This window comes from Rutidosis leptorrhynchoides, chromosome 10, assembly GCF_046630445.1.
Source record: "Rutidosis leptorrhynchoides isolate AG116_Rl617_1_P2 chromosome 10, CSIRO_AGI_Rlap_v1, whole genome shotgun sequence".
NCBI lineage: Eukaryota > Viridiplantae > Streptophyta > Magnoliopsida > Asterales > Asteraceae > Rutidosis > Rutidosis leptorrhynchoides.
The window spans coordinates 205,310,290-205,337,787 of NC_092342.1; the positions used below are offsets into that span (position 1 = coordinate 205,310,290).

General features: G+C 31.4%; 1 pseudogene; it reads right to left on the bottom strand.

Annotated features, from left to right (window-relative positions):
- Positions 1-6,352: 6,352 nt before the first annotated feature.
- LOC139870768 (CMP-sialic acid transporter 1-like) overlaps positions 6,353-27,498 on the bottom strand; it is a 157,302-nt pseudogene continuing 136,156 nt past the window's right edge.

The following is a 27,498-nucleotide window of genomic DNA, read 5'->3' on the forward strand; positions in this document are numbered from 1 at the left end:
AGTAAAAATAAAGTAAAGGTAAAGTTTAAGTATAGTAAAAGTATAAAACTATGTACGTATAATACGCGTATAAATATATATAATATTAATTTAAATCATTATATATATTTAATAAAATAAAATATAAATATCGTTATCTTTATCATACTGGTTAAGTAATGAGTTGTCAAAAGTGGTTCTAGATATTTATAAAAGTTATATACGTTTTAATAATAAAGTTCTTTTTAAACTGAAAATATTTTTGTACGTTTGAAACTAAATCAAATAAATATAATAATTTTGTTTTCCAAAACCAAATATATTTTTAAGAATCATTTTGTTTAAAGGTTAAAATAATAGAAATTGTTATATCATAAAATGTTTTAGAAAAGTAGAATCATATATATTCATAATAGGTTTCAAGTTTTTAAATTACAGTTTGTTGGTAAAGCATGGGATAAAGTTCAAAGGTTAAATAAACGTATGAAATCATCTTAATGAAAAATGTCGAGTTAATTAACTTGTCGATATCCAACATCTAAGTTATTTACACTTCACGTTCTTACATATAAATCACTTTACCATTTTCCGAATGTTGTCAAAAAGAATAGATTTCTTAAATCACAGTGGACCTCATAACATAGACCCATAATCATATCATAATGTATCTGATAAATCAATCATTTGATATTATCTTCTAATTCCATCGATAAACATATTGAAACAAATACGTTCATGTAAAGTATTATACGTTTAATACTTTATTAATATTCTCAAGTTATAATATATATATATACATATATATACATATTTATTTATATATAACGGTTCGTGAATCGTCGGAATTTGGTCGAGGTTATAATGAATGTATGAACACAATTTAAAATTCTTGAGATTTAACTTAACAAACTTTGCTTATCGTGTCGGAATAATATAAAGATAAAGTTTAAATTTGGTTGGAAGTTTCCGGGTTGTCACAGATCGTGAGGTTAAAAGACTTAAGCAAAACAAGATACCAATTGTTAAGGTTCAATGGAATGCTCGTAGAGGACCCGAGTTCACCTGGGAGCGTGAAGATCAGATGAAGAAGAAATACCCGCATCTATTTCCAGAAGATTCGTCAACACCATCAACAGCTTAAAATTTTGGGACGAAATTTATTTAACGGGTAGGTACTGTAGTGACCCGAACTTTTCCATGTTTATATATATATTAATTGAGATTGATATTTACATGATTAAATGTTTCCAACATGTTAAGCAATCAAACTTTTTAAGGCTTGATTAATTGAAATATGTTTCATATAGACAATTGACCACCCAAGTTGACCGGCGATTCACGAACGTTAAAACTTGTAAAAACGACATGACGATATATATATGGATATACATATGGTTAACATGAGATTATGATAAGTAAGTATCTCCATAAGTATATTAACAATGAGTTATATACATATAAACAAGACTACTAACTTAAGGATTTCGAAACGAGACATATATGTAACGATTATCGTTGTAACGACATTTAAATGTATAAATATCATATTAAGATATATTAATATATCATAATATCATGATAATATAATAATTTAACATCTCATTAGATATAATAAACAATGGGTTAACAACATTAATTGAGATCGTTAACTTAAAGGTTTCAAAACAACACTTACATGTAACGACTAACGATGACTTAACGACTCAGTTAAAATATATACATGTAGTGTATTTAGATGTATTAAAATACTTTTGGAAGACTTCAAGACATATATCAAAACACTCATACTTAACGAAAATGGTTACAGTTACTTTCCCATTCTTTTCGTTCATCAAGAATTCTAGTCGTATTCTTACCCGTATTATACACAGCTTCAAAACGTACTTACTATGGGTATATACCAATAGGAACTAGCATGGGATTCCACTCTTGATTATGTCATGTATGACTAATCAATTTTAACTTCTACCATGAGCTAGTCAACTAACTAGAACTCCTTTTAACCCCACTCACCACACAGCAATTACCACTCATCATTCACTCCATTTCACTTCCAATTCTCTTTCTAATTCTCTCTCAACACACACACACTATTATGAACGTATTTTTCCAGTAGTTAATCATCATCTTCATCAAAAATCACTTCAAGAATCAAGCTATAATCATCATAGGAAGAACACTTCAAGAACACTTCAAAAATCCCTTCAAGTTTACTAATTTACTTCCAAGCTTTCTAATCCATTCCAAGTAATCATCTAAGATCAAGAAACCTTTGTTATATACAGTAGGTTATCTTTCTTAATCAAGGTAATACTCATATTCAAACTTTGATTCAATTTCTATAACTATAAACTATCTTAATTCGAGTAAAAATCTTACTTGAACTTGTTTTTGTGTCATGATCCTACTTCAAGAACTTTCAAGCCATCCAAGATCCTTTGAAGCTAGATCATTTCTTGTCACTTCCAGTAGGTTTACCTACTAAACTTGAGGTAGTAATGATGTTCATAACATCATTTGATTCATATATATAAAACTATCTTATTCGAAGGTTTAAACTCGTAATCACTAGAACATAGTTTAGTTAATTCTAAACTTGTTCGCAAACAAAAGTTAATCCTTCTAACTTGACTTTTAAAATTAACTAAACACATGTTCTATATCTATATGATATGCTAACTTAATGATTTAAAACCTGGAAACACGAAAAACACCGTAAAACCGGATTTACGCCGTCGTAGTAACACCGCGGGCTGTTTTGGGTTAGTTAATTAAAAACTATGATAAACTTTGATTTAAAAGTTGTTATTCTGAGAAAATGATTTTTATTATGAACATGAAACTATATCCAAAAATTATGGTTAAACTCAAAGTGGAACTATGTTTTCTAAAATGGTCACCTAGACGTCGTTCTTTCGACTGAAATGACTACCTTTACAAAAACGACTTGTAACTTATTTTTCCGACTATAAACCTATACTTTTTCTGTTTAGATTCATAAAATAGAGTTCAATATGAAACCATAGCAATTTGATTCACTCAAAACGGATTTAAAATGAAGAAGTTATGGGTAAAACAAGATTGGATAATTTTTCTCATTTTAGCTACGTGAAAATTGGTAACAAATCTATTCCAACCATAACTTAATCAACTTGTATTGTAATCTTGAGATACCATAGACACGTATACAATGTTTCGACCTATCATGTCGACACATCTATATATATTTCGGAACAACCATAGACACTCTATATGTGAATGTTGGAGTTAGCTATACAGGGTTGAGGTTGATTCCAAAATATATATAGTTTGAGTTGTGATCAATACTGAGATACGTATACACTGGGTCGTGGATTGATTCAAGATAATATTTATCGATTTATTTCTGTACATCTAACTGTGGACAACTAGTTGTAGGTTACTAACGAGGACAGCTGACTTAATAAACTTAAAACATCAAAATATATTAAAAGTGTTGTAAATATATTTTGAACATACTTTAATATATATGTATATATTGTTATAGGTTCGTGAATCAACAGTGGTCAAGTCTTACTTCCCGACGAAGTAAAAATCTTTGAAAATGAGTTATAGTCCCACTTTTAAAATCTAATATTTTTGGGATGAGAATACGTGCAGGTTTTATAAATGATTTACAAAATAGACGCAAGTACGTGAAACTACATTCTATGGTTGAATTATCGAAATCGAATATGCCCCTTTTTATTAAGTCTGGTAATCTAAGAATTAGGGAACAGACACCCTAATTGACGCGAATCCTAAAGATAGATCTATTGGGCCTAACAAACCCCATCCAAAGTACCGGATGCTTTAGTACTTCGAAATTTATATCATATCCGAAGGGTGTCCCGGAATGATGGGGATATTCTTATATATGCATCTTGTTAATGTCGGTTACCAGGTGTTCACCATATGAATGATTTTTATCTCTATGTATGGGATGTGTATTGAAATATGAAATCTTGTGGTCTATTGTTACGATTTGATATATATAGGTTAAACCTATAACTCACCAACATTTTTGTTGACGTTTAAAGCATGTTTATTCTCAGGTGAATATTAAGAGCTTCCGCTGTTGCATACTAAAATAAGGACAAGATTTGGAGTCCATGTTTGTATGATATTGTGTAAAAACTGCATTCAAGAAACTGATTTCGATGTAACATATTTGTATTGTAAACCATTATGTTATGGTCGTGTGTAAACAGGATATTTTAGATTATCATTATTTGATAATCTACGTAAAGCTTTTTAAACCTTTATTTATGAAATAAAGGTTATGGTTTGTTTTAAAAATGAATGCAGTCTTTGAAAAACGTCTCATATAGAGGTCAAAATCTCGCAACGAAATCAATTAATATGGAACGTTTTTAATCAATAAGAACGGGACATTTCAAATCAAAGGTTGTGATTCTTCATCAAACCTTTTGACCCATTATAAATACACATTTGGTGTATTTGAAAAAGGTTCCAGATTTCAACCTTTTTACACACACTTTCATTTCATACAATTAGAGGATAATCTCTGCAATAATTTTGATTGTTTTCTTTTAGCCAAGACAACAATCTAGTCTTTTTCTTATCCCAATCGAAACTTCGTGTAACCCGTGGCTAATTGGGTCGAAATATTCGATTAGGAAAGTGTACACACGATTCAAAGATCAATCCGGAGTCGGTTCTGTTTCAGGCACGAAGATTACTTACAATCCAAGTTCTTAACATGCAGAAGGGAAATTCGTCGAAAGTTTTGAGCCGCCGAATCAATATATGATTAAGCGACATTATATCCATCCATCAGACACTTTTACGTAGTTATTTTTTATTTTGATTGATTGTAGTTAGCCTTTTACTCTGGTCGATCAACTTGCATGTTATCGAACAATGTTGTTCTCATATATGACATTTAATTGCATTCTAGCTTCTTCTTCTTCTTCTTTTTATTTTTTTTTCTTTTTTTCTTTTCTTTTCTTGTTTGTTTACTTTTACTTAATTAGTTCTGCTTCTTAACTGGTTTATTTTTTCAACTTTAGATCGGAGTTATTTGACCTTCTCATAATATGGTACGTCTGATCCACTTCAAACTTGTTCCATTTGCCATTTTACTTTTTACTTCTGAAATAACAGGCATTTATGTTTAGTTTTTCAACAATATAAGATGATATTGATACTTTTGATAGGTCTCACTCTTTTCTCACAGAAATAAACAGATGAGGTTTTTACTTTTCACTGTACAAGTTAATCGTGAATAACGATTTTTTATACTAGGATGTAACCTCTAACAGTGGTCTAACCTTTTCCTAAGGTTGCTCCCATTGTTGCCGTCCACACAGCCGCCCAGCCTCTAGTCCAGGAGGACACCAATGGCAGCAAACCTTTAGTCCAGGGTACCGCCCTCCTGTTAGTCCTCCTCTTAGTGCTTTTGTAAAATATTTGAGGACGAAGTGTGTGTATATATTCATTGTACTTGTAGTCTTATGAGTTGTACATTATTTAATTAAACAATATAAGTGGGTCCAAATTTATTTGAGGGAGTATGTCATGGTTGGTAGTGTTTAGTCCTGGGTTTAGTCCTGAAAAGGAAGTGCTGATGTGGCGCTGATGTCTAAGAAGAGAGGAGTTCCTCCATTAGGAGCACTCTAAGCATGCACCCCAAGATGTGTATCTGTGGACAGGGCTTTTTTGTGAAGATATTGATAGATATACAATTTGTTAGTGTAATTTGTGTTTAACCTAACTTGTAATGGAGGTGAGAGTTCTTTCGCAATCATAGTCGAACACGCACACACCTCCAAAACCAATTGAGGTTAACTGAACATTATACTAAGAGCACAGTACTCTTGTACATGTGTCCTTAACAATCTACAGTTAGTTTCCTGTTATAATTCCATATTTTAAGTCAATGTTAAAAAATAAAGTAAAAGCATGACTATTAAATTAGGAGCATGGAGTATTAAAATAGCCATTCAATGAAAACTCATCATGAAATTGAAGTAAATAAAGACTTATGTAGCAGTTTAGCATATATGGAATATGGATTTAGATTTCCATAAAAATAAAAAGGTTAAGGAACCATAATCTGCTTCTATATCTTAAGGTTCATCAAAAAGAAAAAGAAAGGGTGTTCAATATTTGGTTCAAACCGATTAAATCCGAAAACCGAATCGGATGAAAACTCAGTTTTTGGTTCGGTTGCTTTTGAAATTTGAATTCAGTTTTCGATTTTACTTTTTTGAATTCAGTTTAAGCTAAAACCGAATTCAACTAAAATTTATATTAAATTATTAATATATATGTATAAAGTATAAACAATAAATTGATTTTAAAATTAAAGGTCAAATTAAGAATCGATTTGTTATATGACTATTTCGTTTAAATTATAATTTTTCAGATTTTTCAGTTTTAACCGAAACCGAACCGAATTCGAATTCGGTTTTGGTTTTAAATTTGAATTTTCTGTTTCAGCTTTGAATTTCAGTATCGCCTTCAAAAATTTCAAAACTGAACAAACCGAACTGAATAAACCATGGAAACCGAAAACCGAACCGATGAACACCCCTACATGATTAAAGTAGGTTCCAGAGATATGAACCAAGCAGGGACGGATCTTTGGGGTGTCAGGGGTGGGCAGTGGTCCCTCCAAAAATTTGTTCTCTTAATGTAAATTTTATTTTTTGGAATCGAAAATATAAATATTTTATATAACAGCCCCTCCAAGATTTTAGAATTTTTCTTATATAAGTTATTGAAATGATTTTGGCCCTCCCACTAAAGTCGTTCAAGATCCGTCTCTGGAACCAAGTTATGAAGACATATATTCAAGTAGTTTATGTATTAAAACATATAAAAAGGGAAGTTATCTTAATAAACAAAATTGAAGTGGAACAAAAATGGCTATTATTTGTCTATTAGAAGTTCGGAAAATGACTTACTTGTAATGTTGGTTTAAAACTAAAGAGACACACCGATAAAACCATCGTCAGAAGCATAACCATTGATGTGGAGTGCACCTGCAAGCAGCATGTAATTACATTTAAATCAACGTAAGATAGCGAAAGAACAGTATGCATAAGTTTGCACATATAATTGACCAATTTGAGATGGGTCAATCAAATAGCTGGTATGGGCTTGTTTAGCGGAAGAACAATGCAAAAGCAAAAGTTTGATTTCGCTAGAGATCTGGCCCATAAAGTTGAGCAATTTTAGGCCATTAAAACTAATAAAAGACTATGAATCAGATATGAAAAAAGAAAAGAAAAGGTACGTATTCATACCACACTAGTGATGATGACAGATAAGGAACAGATACTACATATCCAGAATTAAAGTGGAACCTTTACGATGTTGTCAGCACACTTCATTAACCACAACACCAGAAGACCAAAGGAGCCTTGATTTAAAATTGCACCAAATTTGAAATGAACGTGTATTCCAAATAAGTTAGCCAGCACTATAATATCATAATCACATTTCTTCTATCATAAAAGCAACGATAAAAAGAGAAAAAATAAAAAATGAAGGAACCTACGTATACAGTTGAACATTTTGCCAATATGAGGTGTCATTATGCTTCTTCATTAAAAATTCTGTATAAACCCCCGCTAGGGCTGAAAGACATGCCGACAAAACCGCCAAACATTTACCAATGAGCTTGTAGCTCAATGGTACTCGATGCTTATGATCCCTGGGCCCACCTTGTGTTTCCGGGGGGAAGGCAATCTAAAGGCATAGGTCCCTTTCGTGGTGGGATTAGTGGTTGTATATGTTGTAGGATTAATGTGCAAGGAACAACATATAACTATATGGCCAACTTCATTTGAGCCTTTGGGGTCACACACATATACACCGAGACGTCAAATAAAATATATATATATGATATATATATTACTCAAGTAACAAAATAGTAAATCGAAATTAATTCATTTACTATTCATATGAATCGTAAATGAATCGAAATTAATAAATTTCCTATTCACATGAAAGCGATATGATAGAAATTATTAATTATAAGTTACATAACATACCCCTGAAGTATTTGAGAAATACAACTTTTATAATTAAATCAATCGAAATATTAGATTTTGAGAATCAAAATATAGATAGAAACAAAATAACTTTGTACGCGTTTTGTTTCACGGACTTCACAATTCAATGTTTACTTTTACACATATATTATAAATATAAGCATTGATTGGTTTTTGGGAGTGTGAGAGTCACTAGAAAACTTAAGAGAGAAAGTAAGAAAAGTATTATTTTGGGTTCATAATATTAATCAAAGGTTGATTAATTATTACTTGGGTTTGGACTAGCATCCATTGACGTTGTTTGAAGTGTAGTGTGAACTATCCAAAGAGACGGTCATATTTTTGATCGTAGGTTTCTCTCCTTCATTCAGTTTCTTCAAGAAAGGTATATCGTTTACTCAGTTTGTAAATTACATATTTTAACAATTATTAGTGGTGTAACTAGATCTTTGGGATCGTTAATCATGTGCATGTTTTATTAAATCTAAATATATGAATATTTAATTTTGTAAATGGTTTATAAAATAATAATTGATTATTATTTTAACTATCCGCTGCGTTAATCTGATTTAAAAGTACACACGATTTTCCAACAGTGGTATCCGAGCCGCTTTTACACCATCTTAATTGTCGCGTGATTTTCTTTAGATTTAGCTTTGTGGTGAATTGGTAAAAGTCAAAACCTTTTTAGTTTTTAAAGTCAACGCGGTTGATTTGGACTTAACCTCATGACGCACAAATATGATTGAAAGAATATCACTATTTTAAATTGTAGATTTAATTATTATGGCTTGAATATTTATTATAATTGTTGATTGTTATATTCCATGATTATACACATGCATTATAACCATGGACAAGCCATATATAGGTTTTAATAATGTAGTTATTAAAATTGTGATTGCATACATAGCCCATAATGCCCCGACCTATGTATGATTGTTGTGATTGTTGATTACGGCAATATTATGTCATGTTAATTATTTATTTTATGAGAAAGGCCATTTTGAAGCCAAAGTTGTATTATATTTATTTTTCAATTTCATAGTATTTATTTATGTTTATTCTAAATTGTAAAAGTATTAGATTAGTTGTATTTTTCAATTTTAAATAAATATAATAAGATGTAGATTGAAGATAAAGATGCAACGTAAATTTTGACTTAGAAGATGGCGAACAGGTCAAGTTAACAACGATGACGCTTGTCAAGTTTTCACTTGATTCTTGAATTAAGTGGGAGCTACAATATTACCCTTAGTTTGACCTCTTGATCTCATGTCGACTCATGGGATCAAGCATAGGATTTTTGGGCTAGGCTGTGTGTGTGATGCATGATATAGTTGTGTTTTAAGTTTGCATTTATATATAATTGTTGATTAGAATATATATGCTAAATGTTTTTTTATGAAAACATTAAATAAAACCGGTAATGAGTTTCAAATATTAAAATTGATGATTTTAAAAGGTTAAACTCTAACGAGTTTAAAGTTAAATAATTTTGAGACTCAAGTTATATATGTTTTTTGATGGAAACATTAAATAAAACTATTAACGAGTTTCAAAGATTAAAATTGATGATTTTAAAATAAGTTAAACTCTAACTAGTTTAATGTTAAATGATTTTGAAAGTCAAATAATATATATGGACGACATCTTTTAAAATTGTTTTAAAACGATACATGTTTGTGTATTTGTTATTTTTATATCCTATAAATTAAATAACAAATTAGATCACAAACATAATCAACATATACAATTGGTTAAAATGTTTTTTTAGCTAATAGTGTAGTGAATCTTGTGTTCACGCATTATTCGTTGACACAAACTTTTTTCAAAATACCCGTTAAATTTAAGTCATGCCATCCAATGAGCTTGCAAACACTCCTCGTTATTTTTCTGATCTAGTGAGACTAGGCTGAATTATAGCCACAAGGTGGATTTTTCGATCTAGTGAGACTAGCGTGAATTTCACTGTTTCCAAATTGGACGACTTAATCGTATTCACGGTGAGACCTGAGTTCGAGGCAATGATGGGACAAACATGCCATTAGATAACAGTGGTTTGTTGGACTACATATATCTCTAGATCCCATAAAGATCTAAGAGTTGTACTTGTAATGCAATTGGTACCCGCTACCTACCAATAGACTCCAAAACTGCTAGCTGATCAACAGATGTGGCTATGGAACCTCTATGTGGATCTTAGGCTTTCGTAATTTAGTTGTTTTTTAAAATATTATAAAAACTTGGGTAGTTAATTTATTAAAGCTCAATATCGAAAATACTAAATTGAATCTTATATCTGTTGTAGATGTCAAATAATCAAAACGTAAACAAAAACACACTTCCTTCTTTGTTGGAGAAGGATAAACTCAATGTTCAAACTTCCTAGACTGGCACTGCAACCTGAGATTTGTTCTCAAGCATAATTGGAAGTTGAATAAAGTTTAGAACCCATATCCTTTCTTCCTGTTGTGGCAGTTGCTGCTGCTCAGTAAAATGATTATCGAATGTTGTTCGATGATCAGGAAAAAATAGAATTGAAGGGTGAAAAAGAATAAGCCGAGTACTTTGTGGAAGGAAAATGACAAATCATTTGCTAGGAAAAATATTCCACCTTCCAAGAAGGAAAGCCCAACAAAAGACGCCGAATGTTTCCATTGTGGAAAGGTTGCCAATTGGAGAAGGAAGTTGTCCTACCTTCCAATCTGAGCTGAGAAAAGGCAACGCTGGTGAGACTAGCATATTAGGTATATTCCATATATAGTTATATACTTCTTCTAGTGATTCCTAGATCTTTATTAACTGGTTGTGGCCTTCACACCTGTAACAATATGAAGGGAATGAGAAGAAGTAATAGACTGAAGAAAGACACACTGGATTTGCAAGTAGGCAAAGGGGATCAACCTTTTGTTAAAGCTATTGGTACCTCTGAACTTATTTCTCTAAGTGGTCTTATTGTTTTGTTGGAACAATAGCATTATGCTCTCAATACTGCGAGCGACATAGTTTGAAAGATGCTAGTTTTGAACTTGCATTTACACACTTAGGTATTTCAGTTTCTAAGGATAATATATTTATCTTAATACCTATCCACGTGATGGCATTTTTGAAATTGATATGCATAGTGTAATTTCAAATGAGAATTCTGTGTATACCTACATCGCCGAGTCTTTAAGCAAGACTTCAATAAGACCTATCTATGACATTATCATATTGGTCATATAAACAAACAATGCATTGCAAAACTCTAATCTAATGAACTTTTGGAATAAATTGACTCTAAGTCATTTGATGTATGCGAGTCATGTTTATGTGAAAAGATGACAAATGCTTCTTTCTCCGATTTAGGTAAAAGAGCTAAAGATCTTTTAGGACTAATACATACTGTTGTATGTAGCTCTTTAAGAACAATGTATAGATTTAGTTAATTTTACTTCATTACATTTACTGATGAGTACAATAGCTATGATTATGTTCACTTGCTGAAACATAAACATAAAGCTATTTTAACATTCAAAAGTATTCCGAAATGAAGTAGATAATCAGCTTGAAAAGACCATTAAAGCACTTCGCTCCGATGGAGTAAGTAAGTTTATGAGTCAAGAGTTTTTTGGACCACCTAAAGAATTGTGGGATTGTCTCATAGTTCACTCTACCTTACACACCACAACACGATGGTGTGTCTGAGTAATAGGAATCGAACTTTACTTGATATAGTTTGATTTATGATGAGTCTGATTTCTCTACTACCGTTTTTTAGGGATATGCATGAGAGTCTGCTACAGGCATACTCAATGTGATTCCAACTATGAAGGTAGAAAAGACAACCATATGAGTTATGGCATGGGAAGAATCCCAAGTTGTCTTATTCGAAAGTCTGAGGTTGTAAAGCGTATGTGAAGCATGACACTTCAAACAAATTAGAACCCAGAACTATCTAATGTTACTTTGTACGATACATAAAGGAAACAATGGGTTACTACTTTTACTACCAAGCTGAAGACAATGTGTTTTCTGCTCGGTCTGCTGAATTCCTAGAAAGAGATCTTCTCTTACAAGAAGTCAGTAGGAGTAAAGTAGATCTTGAAGAAACTCAAGTACTTTAAAGTAACATACCTTCAGTAAGCACTAGCAATCTACACATTGAAACTGAGCACACTGTTGGTGAGCCAGAACATGTTACACCTGCACTTTATAGATCTAGTAGAACTCATCGGCTTATGAGGTTTAATTATCTGATTAATTCAGATAAACCTCAACTAAGAGATTATGATGAACCCTCTAGCTGCGTGAGGCCATATCAGATCCTGAATCTGAAAATGACTAGATTCTATGAATACAGATATGCAGCCCATAAAGGATAATCAAGTATGAGACTTGATTGATCTTCTACCCAATTGTAAGACAATGAGGTGAAAATGGGTCTTCAAAGGAAGACTGATATGAACGGTAATGTAAACACTTTTAAAGCTCGATTGGTTACAAAAGGTTATGATGAAAGTTTTTCACCAGTCGCGTGCCTTAAAACAATTAGGATACTTATTGCCATGGTTAGTTTTCATGATAATAAAATATGGCTACTGGATGTCAAAACCTCTTTCCTAAATGGTGACCTAAGCGAAGACATATATATGGTTCAGTCGGAAGGGTTTATGAATCCTAAGCATTCTAATAAAGTATGCAAGCTTCTAAAATCCATTTATGAATTAAAGCAAGCATCCAGGAGCTAGAATCTTAAGTTTAATGAGAAAATCAAAGTGTTTAATTTTTCTCAAAACTAAGATAAGCCCTTAGTTTACATTAGAGCTAGTGGGAGCAAAGTAGTCTTCTTGATCTTATATGTTGATGACATATTACTTATTATAAATAACATTCCAACTTGCAAGATGTTAAGTCTTGTCTTGGAAAATGTATTTCCATAAAGGATCTTGATGAAGCTACTTATATTATTGGAATGAGGATCTATACAATAGATTCAATTAGCTTATTGGTTTGAATCAAAGTACATACATTATCTTGCAGAGATTTAGCATGCAAAACTTCAAGCATTGAGCTTTGCCAATGCAAAAGGGCATAACCACGAGAAAGTCTCAAAAGTCATATCACAGTAGATGAGATGAGACAAATGAAATGTATCACATATGCTTCAGCTATATGATCCATTATGTATGCCATGATATGTACTATACTCGAGGTTTCGTTAGTTTTGAGATTGACGAGTCATTGTCAACATAATCCAGGTGAAGTATATTGTATTGTTGTTAAGAATATTATTTAGTATTTGCAGAGTACTAATGATATGTTCTTGTTTTACGGTGGTTTGGGAGAAGAGTTAAGTATTAAGTTTTATATTGATTCTAGTTTCCAAACTGATCAAGATGATTCTCGATACGGTCACGTTGCTTCTTTGTCATGATGGGCAAGACAGTTGATTGGAAGAGCTCTAGGCAGAGCACTATTGAACAATCTACAACAAAAGCAGAATACATTGTTGACTGAGAAGCTGCTCAGAAAGCTGTCTAGATAAGGAAGTTTGTTGTTATACTCAGAGTAGTACACAACATTTAATCTTCTATAATATGTACTGTGATAGTTCGAGTGTTAATATACTTTTGAAAGAATCACATGTACATAAAAGTATCTGGCACATTCTTCAAAAGTTTGACTATATTCATTAAGTCATTAAGAGGAATGATATTAGTATTCTTAAAGGTTCATACAAATGATAATGTGGCTGACCCGTTCACGAAGCCCATGATGCACAACAAGCATGATGATGATGCTAGTAGTATTAGACTTCGTTATGCCACTGATCATTTTCATTTGTAATTTAATATTTGGATATTTTTGAAACATTAAGCAGTTTTATATTAATGAATTGATATATATAGTTGGTATGATCGTTTTCATTTATATCACTGTGTTCTATATTAGCATGTTTAATTCATGAATAATTGTTGATTATTCAAAATCTCCATAATCGGTCATGTTAGGGGAATAACATGAATTAAGATTAATGTGAAATTTTGGTTATATTCATTGATGATGAATAGTTAACTTGTTGAGACCAAAATTCATATGTATTCATTGATGATGAATATTGGAATGACCCAACCATGAGATGTCACTACATGGATCGTAGTCAGTAGTAAATCTTTTAGTGATTATGTCTTTGTGTCCTTAGACTTGAGATGCACGCCCGTCTTGATGAGTGTAGCAGTGTATTTTGATATGGTTAAACGTTGTCCTGAATAAGGCTGTTATAAAGGCCATTATTGGGTATAATGTAAAGCTCGTGATAGACACGTGTATGCAATATAGGATTTGTTCCTCTAAAATGTTTGGAGTTAGATACTTTTTGAACTCCTCGATGAATGAATAAGATATTTGTGTGGCCACACCCAGATGTAATTAAGATGATACTTAATTAATTTGGTGATCTAATTCAGTTCTAAGATTGAGAAACAAAATTGTTAAACAAATGAGAATGACCGATGATCCATATCTCAAGTTTAACTAAAGTATCTGAAACAAAAGGACGAATGACATTTAAAACTTACCACAAACAGTTTCTAGAAACTACCCTCACATGAATTTGGGGACAATGACGTGTTGCTAGACGTTTACCATTGTTTGTATAGTTACTTGGTGTTGTGCCATGCATAAGTGGGAGTCTGTAGGATTAATGTGCAAGGAACAACATATAACTATATGGCCAATTTCATTTGAGCCTTCGGGGTCACACACATATACACCGAGACGTCAAATAAAATATATATATATATGATGTATATATATTACTCAAGTAACAAAATAGTAAATCGAAATTAATTCATTTACTATTCATATGAATAGTAAATGAATCGAAATTAATTAATTTACTATTCACATGAAAGCGACATGATAGAAATTATTAATTATAAGTTACAGAACATACCCCTGAAGTATTTGAGAAATACGACTTTTTAAAATCAAATCAATCGAAATATTAGATTTTAGGAATCAAAATATAGATAGAAACAAAATAACTTTGTACGCGTTTTGTTTCACGGACTTCACAATTCAATGTTTACTTTTACACATATATTATAAATATAAGCATTGATTGGTTTTTGGGAGTGTGAGAGTCACCAGAAAACTTAAGAGAGAAAGTAAGAAAAGTATTATTTTGGGTTCATAATATTAATCAAAGGTTGATTAATTATTACCTGGGTTTGGACTAGCATTCATTGACGTTGTTTGAAGTGTAGTGTGGACTATCCAAAGAAACAGTCATATTTTTGATCTTAGGTTTCTCTCCTTCAATCAGTTTCTTCAAGAAAGGTATATCGTTTACTCACTTTGTGAATTACATATTTTGACAATTATTAGTGGTGTAACTGGATCTTTGGGATCGTTAATCATGTGCATGTTTTATTAAATCTAAATATATGAATATTTAATTTTGTAAATGGTTTATAAAATAATAATTGATTATTATTTTAACTATCCGATGCGTTAATCTGATTTAAAAGTACACACGATTTTCCAACATATGTAAGGATATTAGGACCTAAAACAACGCAAGTGATTCAACAAAATCACTCACCAATGAACGAAAGATTATAAATGCAAGAAATGTAAATCGACACAAGAGATAACGTGGTTATATGCAATCGTTGTGATTGCTTTAGTCCACAGACCAACTAGAGAATGTATTTACTGAATATTTGTGGTGTGTTTACAATGAGTTATAAGAGGTTCTATTTATAGAATGATTTAAGGAGTAAGCTAAAAACAATTCCTTGAAGCTTCATGTGAGTTTCCTGACAGCTTCATGGAGGGTACATGTGAGTTTCCTGACAGCTTCGTGGAAGCTACATGTGAATTTCCTCACAACTTCATGGAAGCTACATGTGAGTTTCCTAACAACTTCGTAGAAGCTACATGTGAGTTTCCTAACAACTTTGTGGAAGCTTTGCGTGAGTTTCCTGGAATCTTCCCTCTAATTTTTTAAAGTTCTCCATATCTCTAACAATCTCCCACTTGGATACTTTGAACAAACCCAACCTTCGTCAACCCAAAATATCAACGATTTAACCAAGAATGTTAAACCACCATTATACCGCCAAACTCCATGTGGGACACGCACACTCAACACATACTTCGGATGAGCAGACTATCGATACAATGTCTTCAACACTACTTGTTAGAATTGAAACATTAACTCTCTAATTCTCTAGTTGGGGTCTTCTCTCATAAATTCATTAGAAGACCAATTGAGGTAATGCAAAACCTCAATTTCTCTGTCATAAAAACGTTAGTAAACATATCAGCAGGATTCTTCGTACCAAGGATTTTCTCCAATAATAAAGTACCATCATTTATATGTTGTCGAATAAAATGATACCTTATCTTGATGTGTTTCGTACGACTATGAAACACCGGATTCTTCCCAAGATGAACCGTACTTTGATTATCACAATTCAAGACGCAATAGTCTTGTCTTTTACCCAACTCACCTAAGAAGTTTTTCAACCAAACAAGCTTTTTAGAAGCTTCTGCAATAGCCATATATTCGGCTTCGGTGGTTGATAAAGCAACGCTCTTTTGTAGTCGAGACATCCAACTAACCGCCGTCTTCCCTATTGTGAAAACATAACCCGTAGTGCTTTTCCTCGAATCATTACATCCACCCAAATCAGCATCCACATAACCCCAAAGTATGAGATTGTTTTTGGAGAAACATAATCCCATATTAGAAGTACCTTTCAAATAACGAAGCAACCATTTGACATCTTCCCAATGCTCTTTCCCCGGATTAGACATATAACGACTTACAACTCCTAGTGCTTGAGCAATATCGGGTCTCGTATAAACCATGGCATACATAATACTACCCACGGCCGATTCATATGGAACCTTTTCCATATCTGTTTTGTTTTTTACCGTCTTTGGTGATTGACTTTTCGATAACTTAATCGTGCTAACCAAAGGCATAGAATGAGCCTTTGAATTCTCCATATTAAACCTCTCTACTACTTTCTCAATATAATTGGATTGAGACAAGTATAGAGTACCTTTCACACGATCATAACCCGTCCTAATCCATCTGAACGATGTCCATATCGATTATAAACGATTCACAATAGTTGATTACATTGCGAGGTACTTGACCTCTATATGATACATTTTACAAACATTGCATTCGTTTTTAAAAGACAAACTTTCATTTCATCAAAAATTGATAGCATGCATACCATTTCATAATATAACCAACTATAATTGACTTAATAATAATCTTGATGAACTCAACGACTCGAATGCAACGTATTTTGAAATATGTCATGAATGACTCCAAGTAATATCTCTAGAATGAGCAAATGCACGGCGGAAGATTTCTTTCATACCTGAGAATAAACATGCTTTCAAGTGTCAACCAAAATGTTGGTGAGTTCATTAGTTTAACATAATCGATCATTTTCATCATTTTAATAGACCACAAGATTTTCATTTCCATTTCTCATAAATATACGTCCCATGCATAGAGACAAAAATAATCATTCATATGGATTGAACACCTGGTAACCGACCTTAACAAGATGCATATAGAATATCCCCATCATTCCGGGACACCCATCGGACATGATAAAATCGAAGTACTAAAGCATTCCAAATTTCAGAATGGGGCTTGTTGGGCCCGATAGATCTATCTTTAGGATTCGCGTCAATTTGGGGGTCTGTTCCCAAATTCTTAGGCTACCAAGGTAAAAAGGGGCATATTCGACTTCGTTCATTCAACCATATAATGTAGTTTCGATTACTTGTGTCTATTTCGTAAAACATTTATAAAAATTGCGCATGTATTCTCAGTTCCAAAAATATATATTGCAAAACATTTAAAAAGGGAGCAAATGAAACTCACTATTCTGTATTTTGTAGTAAAAATACATATGACGACATTGACTAATGCAGGGTTGGCCTTGGATTCACGAACCTATATTATTTGTATATATATTAATACATATCCTTGTAGTTGAACAATTATATGTATATATATTATTATTAATGATAAAACTTTATATTAGTAACTTATATATTTTTTTTTTGTTATTAATATATATTCATTTTTATATATAAAAATATAAATTTTATTACGTTATGTGTATTAAATATTATATATATATATATATATATATATATATATATATATATATATATATATATATATATTTCATTTGTTTGTTAAAATAGTGATTATAATAATACCAAAATAATATTAGTAGTGATTAAAGTAATAATAGTGATAATAATATTAATGTTTCTATTAATCATAATATTAACGTTAGTTTTAATAATACATCTTATAATAACGATAATAACAGTAATTTTTAATAAAATGAAAAGTTTATTACTAATGATAATGAACATAATAATTTTTATAGTGATACATAATACTTAATAATAATAATAATTATTATAGCAATTTCATTACTCGTGATAATAACAATAACCATACTTATGTTAATCATAATCAAAATATTCATGTTAAATTTCTAAACTAATAACTAAAGCTTCTATAACATTAATTCGTAATCCTAATCATAATAGTAATAGTAATACTTATATTAATAATTCTTATATAAATAATAATATTTAGTGATAATACTAGTGCGAGTAATGATAACGATATTAATATTAGTGATAATAACAATAATACTAAATAATATTACTTGATAATGATGATACTATTAGTAATTACAATATTAATAATAATAATCATATTTGTAATTTTTAATTATAAAAATAATAAATATTAACTAATACTTATTTTAGTATTAATAATAATAATAACTATAATACTTGTATTAATAACAATCAATAATAACAATAGCAATAACAATAACACTAATAATAATAATAATAATAATAATAATAATAATAATAATAATAATAATAATAATAATAATAATAATAATAATAATAATAATAATAATAATAATGAAAATGATAATAATAATAATAATAATAATAATAATAATAATAATAATAATAATAATAATAATAATAATAATAATAATAATAATAATAATAATAATAATAATAATAATTAACAAAAGACTACCTCAAAAGAATGAGCTCCAAAAATAATAGCCCATGCACGGGCTCGAACCCGCAACCTCACGCTACCACACAAACACTCTCAACCATCAGACCAGTGTTGTTTTTCTGTTTTAATTATCTCCTCATATCTAATTAACCCATTTATCCATTCCACCTTCTTCCTCAAAATAAACAAGTCGACAGAACCCAATTTCCTAACCAACATTAAGTATTCCATTTGCTTTTTAAGACTTATAAACTAATTAAACTATCTGTTGTAATTGATTTGTGTTAATCAGAGAATAAACAAAAAAAAAACTGCAGAAACAGCGTATAAACTTGATGAACTAAAAATCAATTTTGAAATTAGAGGCTGTTATAGCCTTCGATTCCTTCATGAAAATGGTTGGAAATTTCATTTATAAACTACCTGAATCATTAATTGATCCAGTAACATCAACAAGCCTTCGGATTTTATGATGAACAAAATAGTTGACTTTTGAAACTTGATCTTTGACTCGAAAATTAAAACTCGTTAATAAGAATTGGGAGCTTAATCTTTGCAGATAGTTTGAGTAGACCATTCCTAATGAAAGGAACCGTCCTAATCCACCTGGACGAAGTCATCAACATTTGGTCCCATTGCGATGATCGGCTCCAAGTAATGTCCTTATATTGAGCAAATGCACAGCGGAAGACTTAATTCATACCTGAGAATAAACATGCTTTAAAGTGTCAACCAAAAGGTTGGTGAGTTCATAGGTTTATCATAACAATCATTTCAATATGTTAATAGACCATAAGATTTCATAATCATAAACATAATACACTCGCAAGTGTATGTAAAGCATTCTAAGTGGTTGAACACTTGGTAACCATACTTAACATTTAATCAACGTCGCATATTCCCTTTATTATGAAATCTCACTACACCGTACCAAGTGTAGTCACCAAAACGAAGTACTGTGCAACTGTTGAATACTGGTCGTCCAGTCCGGTTGGGGTTGTCAGGCCCGATAGATCTATCAACAGGATTCGCGTTTACAATACCCATGTAAATAGTAGTTACCAAGTTACAGGGAAATATGCCAGTGGTACAACTCAACGTAGAATATATTTTTAAGTACTTGTGTCTATTTTGTAAACATTTATAAAAGCAGCGCATGTATTCTCAGCCCAAAAATATATATTGCAAAAGCAATTAAAAAGGGAGCAAATGAAACTCACTTTTGCCTTGAAGGTATTTAATTCGACTTGGTCTCTGATAGATATCACGAACCTAACCATATATATAATATATCAACATATTTTCTTTTTAAGTAATCGTTACATATATATATATATATATATATATATATATATATATATATATATATATATATATATATATATATATATATATATATATATATATATATATATATATATATATATATATATATATATACTTTTAATACTTTTAATATTTTCTTAGTCCGTAGTTAGCAGTCCGATGTTAGTGGTCCACAATTAGTCGCTTAAATAAAATAAATAAAGACCCCATCGTATTCGTATTGATCATAATTAATCTCGACCCATGGTACCATGTTGCCAATGACGTGTTGCATACATAAAGTACCGTGTTGTCAAATGACGTGTTGCGTACAATCATGAGGTCTTATGATTAATCTTCTCGTGTTGTTTACGGGTAGTCCTGAAATATATAAAATCAAATCATAAGTAATTATATATAAAATATCATATTAATTAGAAAAGATATGATTAATTTACTTTTTCTCCAAATATTTTCGTAGCTAAACTAGCTTCGGATACCCAATCTTGTTTTAGTCGTAGTTTCTTCATTAAAACTCCGTTTTTGTTGGTTCAACTTGCCACTTCCTTGGATCGAGTCAAATTTTAAGAATATGAACTGAAAATACCTTAGTTTGTATTCAAAATCATAGGTTATAGGTCAAACTTTGGTGAAACTTATGAAAGTGACCATTTTCCATCATAAAAACAACATTTAATGATCATTTTTCTAAAAATACTTACACTTTGAGTGAAACCATGAAATTTTTATGTGTTAACATATTCATAAGAAATATCATTTTTCCAGAACATGAACTTCCAATTCAAAGTTCAAGATGGTTTTTAATTATCCAACCCAAAACAGCCCCCGGTTGCACTCCGACGACGTAGATTCAGTTTTTAAGATGTTCTTTGTAAAACCAAGTTATATCTTGTTAGGTTAGCATATCATTATAATATATTACAGGTCTTGAAGTGTTTTAAAAGTCAAGTTAGAAGGATCTATTTAGTTTGCGAACAAGTTTGAAATCATTCAAACTATGTTCTTGTTGTTAAAATTTTATACCACAAAATAAGATAGCTATATGAATATGAATTGAATAAGATTATGAACAAGGTTACTACCTCAAGTTACTTGGACAAAGTTACTGCAAAAGATAAGAAATAATCTTGGAATCAAAGAGTGGTGGAGTTAGATCAAAAGGTTGGAAGTAAACTTCTTCAAATGGGTGGTTATTTTGATATGTTCTTGAAAGAGTTTTCTTATGGTGTTTAAGGCTTGTAATTGAAGCTAAATGATGGAGAAAATGCTTGGAGATGATCAAGTATGAAGTTAGGAGTATTTTGAGAGAGAAATGAGGGTGTAGGTATGAGAAAATGGAGTGAAGAAATGGTGTTCATTTATAAAAACGTTTTTAGTTTATAAAGAAAGAAAAGGATTCCTAATTTTGTTTTCTTACTAATAATTCATACTACTTGACAAATTCTAGTTACCTCATATCTAGGGCAGTAATAATGTTGATTAGGATGTTGATTTTATGTGTATATACCAATAGTAAATATGTATAGAAGCTGGGTATGATACGGGTACATATAGCCTAGATATACGTATAGAAATCTTGAGGAAACGGAACGAGAATTCAAATATAGCTATCTTTTGTGAATATACTTATATTGTTTTATGTATTTAAGTCCTTAAAAGTGATTAAATACATTATATATACGATACATGTATAAGCATTATAGATTATAAGTATATATATCAAAGAATGTTACGTATAGTTATAGTTTTGAAAACTTAAGTTAGTAGTTTCAAAATATACTTATAACTCATTGTCATTAGTACACAATGAGATGTTAAACCATCCTTAGATCATGTTAAATATATATAAATACATATATATACACAAACATATAATTATCGTATGTTATATAGTTCGTGATATCATCGGTCATATTGGACGGTCAAACGTTGTGTAAAACTCTTTTCAAAAACACAAATCTCAACAATTTGGATTGCTTATCATGTTGGTATGGTTTAATTTATGTAAATATTAATCTCATAAGTATAATTTGGTCGGAAAATTCTGGGTCATTACAGTACCTACCCGTTAAAGAAATTTCGTCCCCGAAATTTGATAGAGGTTGTTATGGATAACAATAAGAAGGTTTTCATGACAAATATAAGGTGATAATGGAGTTTTATCATCATTGAGTAATGTAGATAAAACGATTCGATTATGCGAAGAATATAAATGAGACTATCGTAAAAGAGTGAGATGAGTAAAATATATTCGTCTTAACCGATGACGTAGTTATGATTGATTTCCGGGATTTAAGGGATTTAAAGAGAATCTTACGTAATAAGATTTGGTTCTTTGGTGATTAAGGAAATTAGGATCTTCTTTGATTATATGCAATAATCTGTTTCGATTGCTCTGTCGGATATTTCACTATAAATTCACCCCTTCGTTTCCTTATTTTCTACGACTCACACCTTCTATTCTTTCTCCCTTGATTCTTACTTTAAAGCATTCATCAATATGCTCCATCCAGTCCTGATTCTTGATATACTCCTAACTTTTATATCTGTCATTCTTCTTTTTCATCTACCACCAGAAGAATCTACTTACTTCTACTATACTCTTGTGTTTATAGTGTTTCTAATTCTCCCGTGTCTCTATATTGCTATCTGTATCGATATACACGGTTTGTAATTTCAGGGTTATTATCGAAGTTTATATTCTTCATTATTTTTCGGAGCTTCATGCTTTCGTTTTCTCTTCCCGACTTCGAGTCAAGCGAGTAATGGTCCGGAATTCGTAGATATGAAATTCAGAATGAACATAGCTAATGCTCTAAGAAGAAAATGGTAATAGAACGATTTTGATTTGTTAAATTACCAGCATACCTTGGAGAAGACCGAGTCATCCAAAAAAATATTCTCTTGATATGTTTAGAGATTAGATAGAATGTAAGAGTCATGTAAATGGCACATGATGACGGTACTGTGAATCATCATGCTTCATTAGAAACTCAGCATGACTTACTGTAATATAATGACGTTGATCAAGTGTCATTATATTATACTAATCCACGCTTCAGTTCCCAACACTACTTCAAAACATTCATATTTTAAACTCGAAGGTTTCAGAATTTAGAAACTAACACAGTTTCTTTTATGTTGCAGATATTATGGAGAGATAAATGATCTCAGATAAGAATAGTTGTGAAAATATAGCTAGAAATATGGAGGATATTTATAATAGAACATACGAGAATATCTTAGAATTTCTAATATCAATGGATGATGAAGAAGATTTGTCTGTGAAGGTTTAGAATGAGAAATAAGATGTTTGCTAATGATTTTAGCAGGCACAGAATCATTTGGATTCTTTGAAGGCAAACTTATTCTTTGTGATTTGTCCACGGCTTTCTTCATAGTTTCGCATAATCCGCTTTTCGGTACTAAATTTTCTATCGAGCGTTCCTAACACTCCTTTCTTTATCATAAAAATTTTGGCCATTAAGATCATCTACAACATGCTGCTTCGTCAGCATTTTCAAAGTTAACTGATCTGAGTCATCGGTTATCAAACCGAGGTAGTTTCAGGAGAATTGTGTTTTTTTAGAATGATTAATCGCTGATGGTAATATTGTGGAATATAAAAGGTTCCCCAGTAACAATAAAGAGTACGCATATATATCGCGGTTATAATAAAGTTGTTTCGGATGAAAAGTCGGAGTTGACTTGCTGGAGCTGTGACAAAATTAGCTACTTTGGAAAGGGATTGCAAAACAATCTTCGGTAATAACAATGTCAAAGGAACTAGAACAGATACGTGTCAAACGTTTACTCAGTTTCTGAGGGTTTTTCAGGTGCATTACTATATGCATCATATTTTTCTTCCGTAGATGAAGTGCGGTTGGTTTATCCTCTCGATTGAGGTGTTTTTAAGAATCATGATAGATTTGAATGCTGATTGTAATCGTCGAGATACAATGAGGTTTAAGATGAAATCAAGTGGCAATCTTGAAGAAATGTTTAGTTTCATATGTTATAATCAATATTTTAATTCATTTTAATTGTCCAATGTCATTAGTCCATAGTCGATAGTCCACAGTAACAGTCCAATAATTCATATATAGTTTAATATATAATATACGAATTAATTAATACGTGTCGTGACCCGTATATGTCTCAGACTCGATCACAACTCAAACTATATATATTATTATAGAATCAACCTCAACCCTGTATAGAGAACTCGATCATTACTACATATAGAGTGTCTATGGTGATTCCAAATAATATATATAGATGCGTCGATATGATATGTCAAAACATTGTATACGTGTCCCGATATTTAAAGTGCGTAAAATAATTACAGAAATTAAATGACGATAAATAAAAGTGCTATAATTAAATTGTGATAAATAAACTACGATAAATAAAATGTAATCAGTTAGCTAGGAACAGTTAGCTGGAACAGTTAGCGTGGATTCTTAACAAAATTTTTCATAGTTAATTTGTTTTTTTCTAACAGATTTTATTTTGTCATATGTTTTCTTCTTATGCCACTTGTTGGATTCTGGGAAGTCAAAATCCAAATATGAAATTGAATGAAAATGGTTATTCTGCGGTGAACGGATACGTATATCGGTGGTTGTAAGTAGGATAGTAAATGACTGTTGAATCAGCTTCGACGAATGTACAATGTAACTTATTAAGATGAAATCTAATTATTCCTCGGGTATTACCTACCCGTTAAAAAAAATTTCGACCATTAATATTTTGTACAAAAGAACATTTAATTACAATCTTTATGAAAACATATATACATATATATTTTCTTCAGATGAAATCATGAATTTTATGAGTTAATATGATATTAATCTCATTTGCTTTTTGGTTTGAGCTAGAATAAGAAATCTCTAAAACTTTTTGAAACCACATATTCTTCGTAGAATATCAATGAAGTTATGGATCAATACTTCATTGTTCATTATTGTTGGTACTCCTTGGTATCTATGGTGCGTATGATGTTGATGTTTGTGGGACAGATTATGATGTCGAGACGTGTGATGCGGATGTTGTTTATTAGTGGTGATGATGGTATTGTTGATGTTATTGATGGTGGTGCTGATTATGCTGCTGGTGCTGCTGCTGGTGTTTGCAACCTTCGCACCATGTTCTCCAAAGCCGTCACGCGAGCGCGAAGTTCGTTAACTTCTGCTAGTACACTGGGATGATTGGCGGTTGGAGCGAGCGAATGAACAAGATTTGTAATATGGGATAGTATATAATCGTGACGAGATACTCTAGAAATGAGAGAGAAAATGGTGTTTCGAATAGGTTCGCCGGTAAGTGCTTCAGGTTCATCGCCAAGAGGGCAATTTGGTGGATGGAATGGATCACCTTCTTCTTGTCTCCAGTGATTTAGTATATTACGAACCCATCCCCAATTCGTCCAGAATAGATGATGGGAAATTGGTTGATCCATTCCGGTGACGCTGCTTTCGGAGCCCGAATGGAAATCCATATCGGCATAACTGTCGGAATCTGAAGAATTCGAACTAGATGCGGAATCCATCTTGTATAATGGGGAAAATGAATTTTTGGTATGGAATAGATTATAGGAGTTAGATTTGGTACTCTTCAATACATAATTTACATATGTATATATAATACCAAAATCCCGTAAATTACGGAGAATCTTTGAAAAGATATCAGTCAAAGTTCACAATAACAGATATGCTAAGATAAGAATTCGTCTATACACTATCAATGCAATAAATGCAGTAAAACGTGTCTAGACTTATGAATGATAAGCAGGTAATTTCCTAAGGATGATAAGCAGATGATTTCCGACTAGAAATGATAAGCAAAACTTTTGACATGTAGACACGGTCGAAGTCCAGACTCATTAATGCATCCTGACAACTACTAGTTAGACACACTAATGCAAGACCTGGTTCGCTACGACCACCGCTCTGATACCAACTGAAAGGACCCGTCCTAATCCACCTGGACGAAGTCATCAACATTTGGTCCCATTGCGATGATCGGCTCCAAGTAATGTCCTTATATTGAGCAAATGCACAGCGGAAGACTTAATTCATACCTGAGAATAAACATGCTTTAAAGTGTCAACCAAAAGGTTGGTGAGTTCATAGGTTTATCATAACAATCATTTCAATATGTTAATAGACCATAAGATTTCATAATCATAAACATAATACACTCGCAAGTGTATGTAAAGCATTCTAAGTGGTTGAACACTTGGTAACCATACTTAACATTTAATCAACGTCGCATATTCCCTTTATTATGAAATCTCACTACACCGTACCAAGTGTAGTCACCAAAACGAAGTACTGTGCAACTGTTGAATACTGGTCGTCCAGTCCGGTTGGGGTTGTCAGGCCCGATAGATCTATCAACAGGATTCGCGTTTACAATACCCATGTAAATAGTAGTTACCAAGTTACAGGGAAATATGCCAGTGGTACAACTCAACGTAGAATATATTTTTAAGTACTTGTGTCTATTTTGTAAACATTTATAAAAGCAGCGCATGTATTCTCAGCCCAAAAATATATATTGCAAAAGCAATTAAAAAGGGAGCAAATGAAACTCACTTTTGCCTTGAAGGTATTTAATTCGACTTGGTCTCCGATAGATATCACGAACCTAACCATATATATAATATATCAACATATTTTCTTTTTAAGTAATCGTTACATATATATATATATATATATATATATATATATATATATATATATATATATATATATATATATATATATATATATATATATATATACTTTTAATACTTTTAATATTTTCTTAGTCCGTAGTTAGCAGTCCGATGTTAGTGGTCCACAATTAGTCGCTTAAATAAAATAAATAAAGACCCCATCGTATTCGTATTGATCAGAATTAATCTCGACCCATGGTACCATGTTGCCAATGACGTGTTGCATACATAAAGTACCGTGTTGTCAAATGACGTGTTGCGTACAATCATGAGGTCTTATGATTAATCTTCTCGTGTTGTTTACGGGTAGTCCTGAAATATATAAAATCAAATCATAA